Here is a 7549-nt window from a genome sequence, read left to right as displayed (position 1 = left end):
ATTAGAAAGCTAAGACAAAAGCCTACAAATGTTATGAAGGGATCACAGCCTAGATCAATATGGAAGAAAAGAAAACAAAGCTAGGAACACAAACTAACAGACTAGACCTGATTCAGCAGAACCAAGTCCATTGTTTATTGAATTCCTACTAAACCAAACACTCAAATTAAACCAATCTAGAACGAGAGAATTCTCAAGACACAGGGCAACAACTTTTATGAAGAACTCAGAATCTAATCTTGTCATTATAGTGGTTAAAATGGGCACTCAATTCAGTGATGCATGTGGCCCGACATAAACAGAGTCAGTTTGAGTGTTTCAGCCATAAGTTGAGTTATATATCTCCAAATTGGACACAAGAGGATGGGTTGGAAAGCTAAGAGATAGACCGACAACTTTTATGAAGGACTCAGACATAGATGGAAATTACAAAGGATTGAAAAATGGTCCTAAATTTCACTCAAAATCACGTTTTTCCCAAATTCAGTTTACTTTAGCCATGAAAGGAACATGAACCACAAAGATACAAGGTAGAAATGTCTACCATAACATAAATACTCATCAAAAATCATCCAAGAGCATGTAATGGCAACCAAAATTCAACAAATCAATCATTTCATACAAAATCTCAAAATATACACATAATAGCATAAAGGCACAAAATCAAAATTTTGAGTAAGGTAAGTGTGTTTATGAACACTAACCTTCAAAACAAGCTTTAACAAGCTTTAATCAAAGCTTCTCAAGCTTTGGTCTTGCCCTTATCTTTGTTAGAAGGCTCTCCACCCTCTACATGTAAGAAACTCAAAATCAAACAAAGAAAACAAATAAAAGAAGTAATTGGAGCATGATTAAGCATGTATATGCTAAAAGACAACTCTAAACCCAAAAATAACGAGATTATCATAAAATCACTTACTTGAACCAAGTAGGAAAATCACCAAATTCCTTGAAATTAGTCACCAAAGATTACTTCTCTAGCTTCACTCTCTAAGATTTATGACTTAAATCAAGTTGGATGGGTGTTTACTAAGTGTTTACTAAGTAAGAATTGAAGAAAAGGAAGAAGAAGAAGAAGAAGAAGAAGAAGGAGAAGGAAACGTGTAGGAAAAGGAGAAGAAGGACAAAGTGTTGCTTAATAATTGATAGTTGCTTTTAATAAAGCAACTAAGGGGTATTTTGGTCTTTTCTCCAAATTGGAGGGTGTTTTGGTCTTTTCTCCAAATATTCTCCAATTAAATTCCTTCAAAATATTATTTATCTCCACAAAACTCTCTAATTTATTCCATAAAAATAATTCCTCAAATTTGCTCCATAAAAATAATTGCTCAAATTTCCTTACTTAATATACTACCATAATTCATTATTCACTAATTATCTAAATTCTCCAAAAATATTCCTTACTTACTTTCTACCCATAAAAACCATGCATACATGCTCCAAAATGTTAAATAAAATATAAAACATAAATAGTAATTTTTCCGGACCAAAAATAATACCAACTTCCGGACCGGTGGTACTATTCATAGACCGGTAAACTACTATTGAAACACAGGAAAAAATGGGGCGTTACAGTTCTCCCCCCTTAAAGAATTTCGTCCTCGAAATTCACCTGAATTAAACAACTGAGAATGCTTACTTTCTACCCATAAAAACCATGCATACATGCTCCAAAATGTTAAATAAAATATAAAACATAAATAGTAATTTTTCCGGACCAAAAATAATACCAACTTCCGGACCGGTGGTACTATTCATAGACCGGTAAACTACTATTGAAACACAGGAAAAAATGGGGCGTTACAGTTCTCCCCCCTTAAAGAATTTCGTCCTCGAAATTCACCTGAATTAAACAACTGAGAATGCTGTTGTCTCATAATATCTTCACTTTCCCATGTAGCTTTCTCGGTCTTATGGTTTCTCCAAAGAACCTTTACCAACGGAATTCTCTTATTCCTTAGTTCCTTGATTTCCCTTGCAAGTATCCTCACTGTGTAACGCCCCATTTTTTTTCCTGTGTTTTAATAGTAGTTTACCGGTCTGTGAATAGTACCACCGGTCTGGAAGTTGGTATTATTTTTGGTCCGAAAAATTACTATTTATGTTGTATATTTTATTGAACATTTTTGGAGCATGTATGCATGGTTTTTATGGGTAGAAAGTAAGTAAGGAATATTTTTGGAGAATTTAGATACTTAGTGAATAGTGAATTATGGTGTTATATTAAGTAAGGAAATTTGAGCAATAATTTTTTTTATGGAGGAAAATTGAGGAATTATTTTTATGGAATAAATTAGAGACTTTTGTGGAGATAAATAATATTTTGAAGGAATTTAATTGGAGAATATTTGGAGAGAAGACCAAAATACCCTCCAATTTGGAGAAAAGACCAAAATACCCCCTTAGTTGCTTTATTAAAATAAAGCAACTATCAATTATTGAGCACCAACTTTTGCCTTCTTCTTCTCCATACACGTTTCCTTCTTCTCCTTCTTCTTCTTCTTCTTCTTCTTCTTCTTCTTCAATGCCTACTTAGTAAACACCCATCCAACTTGATTTAAGGCATAAATCTTAGAGAGTGAAGCTAGAGAAGTAATCTTTGGTGACTAATTTCAAGGAATTTGGTGATTTTCCTACTTGGGTCAAGTAAGTGATTTTATGATAAGTGAATTATTTTTGGATTTAGAGTTGTCTTTTAGCATATACATGCTTAATCATGCTCCAATTACTTCTTTTCTTTGTTTTCTTTGTTTGATTTTGAGTTTCTTCCATGTAGAGGGTGGAGAGCCTTCTAATAAGGATAAAGGCAAGACCAAAGCTTGAGAAGCTTTGATTAAAGCTTGTTAAAGCTTGTTTTGAAGGTTAGTGTTCATAAACACACTTACCTTACTCAAATTTTGATTTTGTGCCTTTATGCTATTATGTGTATATTTTGAGATTTTGTATGAAATGATTGGTTTGTTGAATTTTGGTTGCCATTACATGCTCTTGGATGATGTTTGATGAGTATTTATATTGTGGTAGACATTTCTACCTTGTATCTTTGTGGTTCATGTTCCTTTCATGGCTCAAGTAAACTGAATTTGGGAAAAATGAGATTTTGAGTGAGCTTTAGGACCATTTTTCGGTCCTTTCTAGTTTTCATTTGTGTCTAAATCCTTCATAAAAGTTGTAGTTCTATCTCTTATCTTTCCAACCCATCCTCTTGTGTCCAATTTGGAGATATATAACTCAACTTATGGCTGAAACACCCAAACTGACTCTGATTGTGTCGGGCCACATGCATCACTGAATTTAGTGCCCATTTTGACCACTATAATGACAAGATTAGGTTCTGAGTTCTTCATAAAAGTTGTTGCCCTTTGTCTTGAGAATTCTCTCGTTCTGGATTGGTTTAATTTGAGTGTGGGGTTTAGTAGGAATTCAAGAAACAATGGACTTGGTTCTGCTGAATCAGGCCTGGTCTGTCAGTCTGTGTTCCTAGCTTTGTTTTGTTATCTTCCATATTGATCTAGGCTGTGATCCCTTCATAACATTTGTAGGATTTTGTCTTATCTTTCTAACGACTCTAATTTCATTTAATTTGGAGACCCATAGCTCTGGTTATGTTTTAAAAACACAGCAAAGGTCCATGTTATTTTTATGCTGGAAATTTTCTATGTTGAGTCATTTTGTTTAAGTATGAGAATTTTTATGAAGTACTTAAGTTTAAATTAAGTTTTTATTATGAGAAGACTAAAGAAAATGAATTTTATGAGAAATGTTTTTGGGCTCTAATATATACTTGGTGTGAATTTGATGCATGATTTGATTTTATTATGTATGATGAGCATGCTCGGCATTTGATGCCATTATGATAAGAAGCTATGATCATATGCTAGGCACGTGGGTGTCTTATGTTAGGGCGGACGCGCTCTATATGTTATGAAAAGGTTGGCGACCTAAGGCCATTATGAATAAGCTATGAAAATTTATCTGCTTCTTTTTCTCCTAAGTGTATGTGAGCCCTTATACAATATTTTTAAGGAAGTGAAATAAATGAGATCACATTATGTTAATAACTCTTAATTTACCACAACTTATTTATGATATCAAATGAATTTCTAAAGCATGATGTGTTGGTGTGCATATGTACTGCATGTTCAATTTTAATCATTTATGTATATAAATGATTGTTTTTAAGTATGTTGTCATCACAACATTGGTTTGTTGTATTTTATGAGCACCACTGAGTTTTATACTCAGCGCGTTGATTTTATCACGCGCAGGTTGGAGATTGTGCTTGCTGCTTAAAGACCTGAAGAGTAGCATCAGAGTTGAAGAGATCTTTTGGTAGTTGATTAGTATTTTATGTAACTAAAAATTATGGCATGTATAAGTATTACATTTTTGGAGACTGTATTATTTCATTTATAACTTAAGCATGTTATTGTAAATTATTTTGGTGTATATATATTGGGAGATAAACTTGGACTTATTTAATGGTTAGAACATTAGAAGTTGATATATTTAAATGAATGTATTGAAGTGATGAATATTATAATGTTATTGAGGAACCATGGAGTTATGAAATTATAGAAGTGCTATTGTGTTGTTATTGGAGTTTGATGGGGTTTGGAGTTTGAATTTGGGAGTGCTTTGTATTCATATGTTTGGCAACTTCTATTTTTAGGGGAAACTCTTGCAGTTTTTCTATAGGATTCTTCCAAATCATTTTCAAAACAAAATACTATTACGTGCTAAACTTGTGAATACTAAGTCACTTCTAATTCATAATATGATTGTTTGATTTATATGTAGGTTAGGACGGTGCCTCCGGCACCGAATGTGGCATCCACCGTCGGGTCTTTCGGGATCGGGTGGCAGGTGTTACACACTGGTTCTTCCTCATAAGTTAAATCTGGCTCTATAGTCACAGATTCCACTGATATTACATGTGATGGGTCGGACCGATACCTCCTCAATATAGATACGTGGAAAACATTATGTATCCTATCCAGGTCTGGTGGTAAAGCTAGTCTATAGGCTAATGGACCCACACGCTCAATGATCTCATATGGACCAATGAACCTAGGACTAAGCTTCCCCTTTCTTCCAAATCTCAATATCTTTTTCCACGGAGATACCTTAAGGAAAACCTTATCTCCCACTGCATACTCTATATCTTTCCTTTTCAAATCCGCATAAGATTTCTGATGATCCGAAGCTGCTTTCAATCTATCTCTGATAATTCTGACCTTTTCTTCTGTATCCCGAATCAAATCTGGACCTACCATCTTGCCCTCACTCAATTCTGACCAACACAGTGGAGTCCTACATCTCCTACCATATAGTGCTTCAAAAGGGGCCATCTGAATACTCGACTGATAACTGTTATTGTAGGCAAATTCTACAAGTCGAATGTACTTCTCCCAACTGCCCTCAAACTCAATAGCACAAGCTCTTAGCATATCCTCCAAAATCTGAATAACCCACTCTGACTGACCATCTGTCTGAGGATGAAAAGCTGTGCTGAAATTCAGCTTAGTACCCAGGGCCTCATGTAGCTTCTGCCAAAATCTAGAAGTAAATCTCGGATCTCTATCTGAAATGATAGAAGAAGGAACCCCATGTAATCTCACTATCTCATCCATATACAGCTCTGCATATTGCTCCATGGTGAAGCCGGTCCTAATAGGAAGAAAGTGTGCCGACTTAGTTAGTCTATCAACTATTACCCATACAACATCTTTCTTTTTAGGAGTTAAAGGCAATCCAGTCACAAAATCCATAGTAACCTTATCCCATTTCCACTCTGGAATAGAAGTAGGGTGTAACAAACCAGAAGGAAACTGATGCTCTACTTTCACTTGCTGGCACGTCAAACACCTCGACACATAATCTATGATATCCCTCTTCATTGCCGACCACCAATACTGTGATTTCAAATCCTGATACATCTTATTACTGCCAGGATGCATAGCATAGGGACTACTATGAGCTTCCTTTAAGATACTCTTCCTCAGCTCTGAAATTTTAGGCACACAAATTCGATCCCCAAAGTACAAGCAGTCGTCATCTTTAATCATAAATCTCTTTTTCCTTCCATCTTTGACTAGGTCTTTCCACAAGGCAATTGTCTCATCATCCCTATGTGCATCTCGAATCTGCTGAAGTAAACTAGGTCTAATCATAAGCTCTGCCACGAGTGCACCATTACTAGCTACAGATAATCGAGTATTCATAGCACGTAAAGCAACCAAGGACTTCCTACTAAGTGCATCTGCTACCACATTAGCTTTACCTGGATGGTAATCAATGGTGAAGTCATAGTCCTTAAGTAGCTCTAACCATCTGCGCTGTCTCAGATTAAGCTCCTTTTGAGTAAGCATATACTTGAGACTCTTATGATCCGTATACAGATGACATTTCTCACCATACAAGTAATGCCTCCAAATCTTCAAAACGAAGACTATAGCTGCTAACTCCAAATCATGAGTAGGGTAGTTCTTCTCGTGTGGTTTAAGCTGTCTAGAAGCATAAGCAACTACCTTACCCTCCTGCATAAGCACACAACCCAATCCATTATGTGAAGCATCACTATACACATCATACGGTCTACCCGAAACTGGTTGTGTCAACACTGGAGCCTCAGTAAGCATCGTCTTCAGCTTCTCAAAACTATTCTGACATTTATCATTCCACTCGAATCTGACATCTTTTTGAAGAAGTCTAGTCAAACGAGCCGCAATGAGAGAAAATCCCTTGACAAATCTTCTATAATAACCAGCCAATCCTAAGAAACTCCGAATCTCTGTAACTTTCTTTGGTGGCTTCCATTTCAAGCACTGCCTCTATCTTCTTCGGATCAACTCTAATACCCTCAACAGAAATAATGTGACCCAAGAAAGCAATCTCAGACAACCAGAATTCACACTTACTCAGCTTAGCATACAACTGTCTCTCTCTCAATATCTGAAGTACAGTTCTCAAATGATGATCATGATCCTCTCTAGTCTGAGAATATATCAAGATGTCATCAATGAACACAACCACAAACTGATCTAAGTAAGGATGAAAGATCCGGTTCATCAAATCCATGAACACTGCAGGAGCATTAGTCAAACCAAACGGCATTACCAAGAACTCATAGTGACCGTAGCGTGTCCTGAAAGCAGTCTTAGGTACATCGGATGCCTTCACCCTTAGCTGATGATAACCTGATCTCAGATCTATCTTCGAGAATACACTAGCTCCTCTCAACTGATCAAACAAATCATCTATCCGAGGCAATGGATACCGATTCTTTACAGTAACTTTGTTAAGTTGTCTGTAATCAATACACAATCTAAGTGATCCATCCTTCTTCTTTACAAACAATACTGGAGCACCCCACGGAGATACACTAGGACGAATAAAACCCTTATCAAGCAACTCTTGAATTTGTATCTTTAACTCTTTCAACTCAGCAGGCGCCATCCGATACGGAGCAATGGATATCAGTGCAGTACCAGGCATAACCTCAATACCAAACTCAACCTCTCTCTCAGGAGGTAAACCAGGCAACTCC

The 7549-nt window shown here is 36.1% G+C and overlaps 1 long non-coding RNA gene across 1 annotated transcript; it reads left to right on the top strand.

The window, feature by feature from the left end:
• Positions 1-2528: 2528 nt before the first annotated feature.
• On the top strand, positions 2529-4483 carry LOC149494288 (uncharacterized). Its single transcript, XR_016321988.1, has 3 exons — positions 2529-2646; positions 2777-2861; positions 4269-4483. It is a non-coding gene; the product is annotated as an uncharacterized LOC149494288 (long non-coding RNA).
• The last annotated feature ends 3066 nt before the right edge of the window (positions 4484-7549 follow it).

Source organism: Jatropha curcas, chromosome 8 (assembly GCF_041381405.1).
Source record: "Jatropha curcas cultivar XTBG-Jc1 chromosome 8, XTBG_Jcur_1.0, whole genome shotgun sequence".
NCBI classification, from domain to species: Eukaryota; Viridiplantae; Streptophyta; class Magnoliopsida; order Malpighiales; family Euphorbiaceae; genus Jatropha; species Jatropha curcas.
Note: the sequence above shows the minus strand (reverse complement) of the source record. Positions and strands in the feature narration are given on the sequence as shown.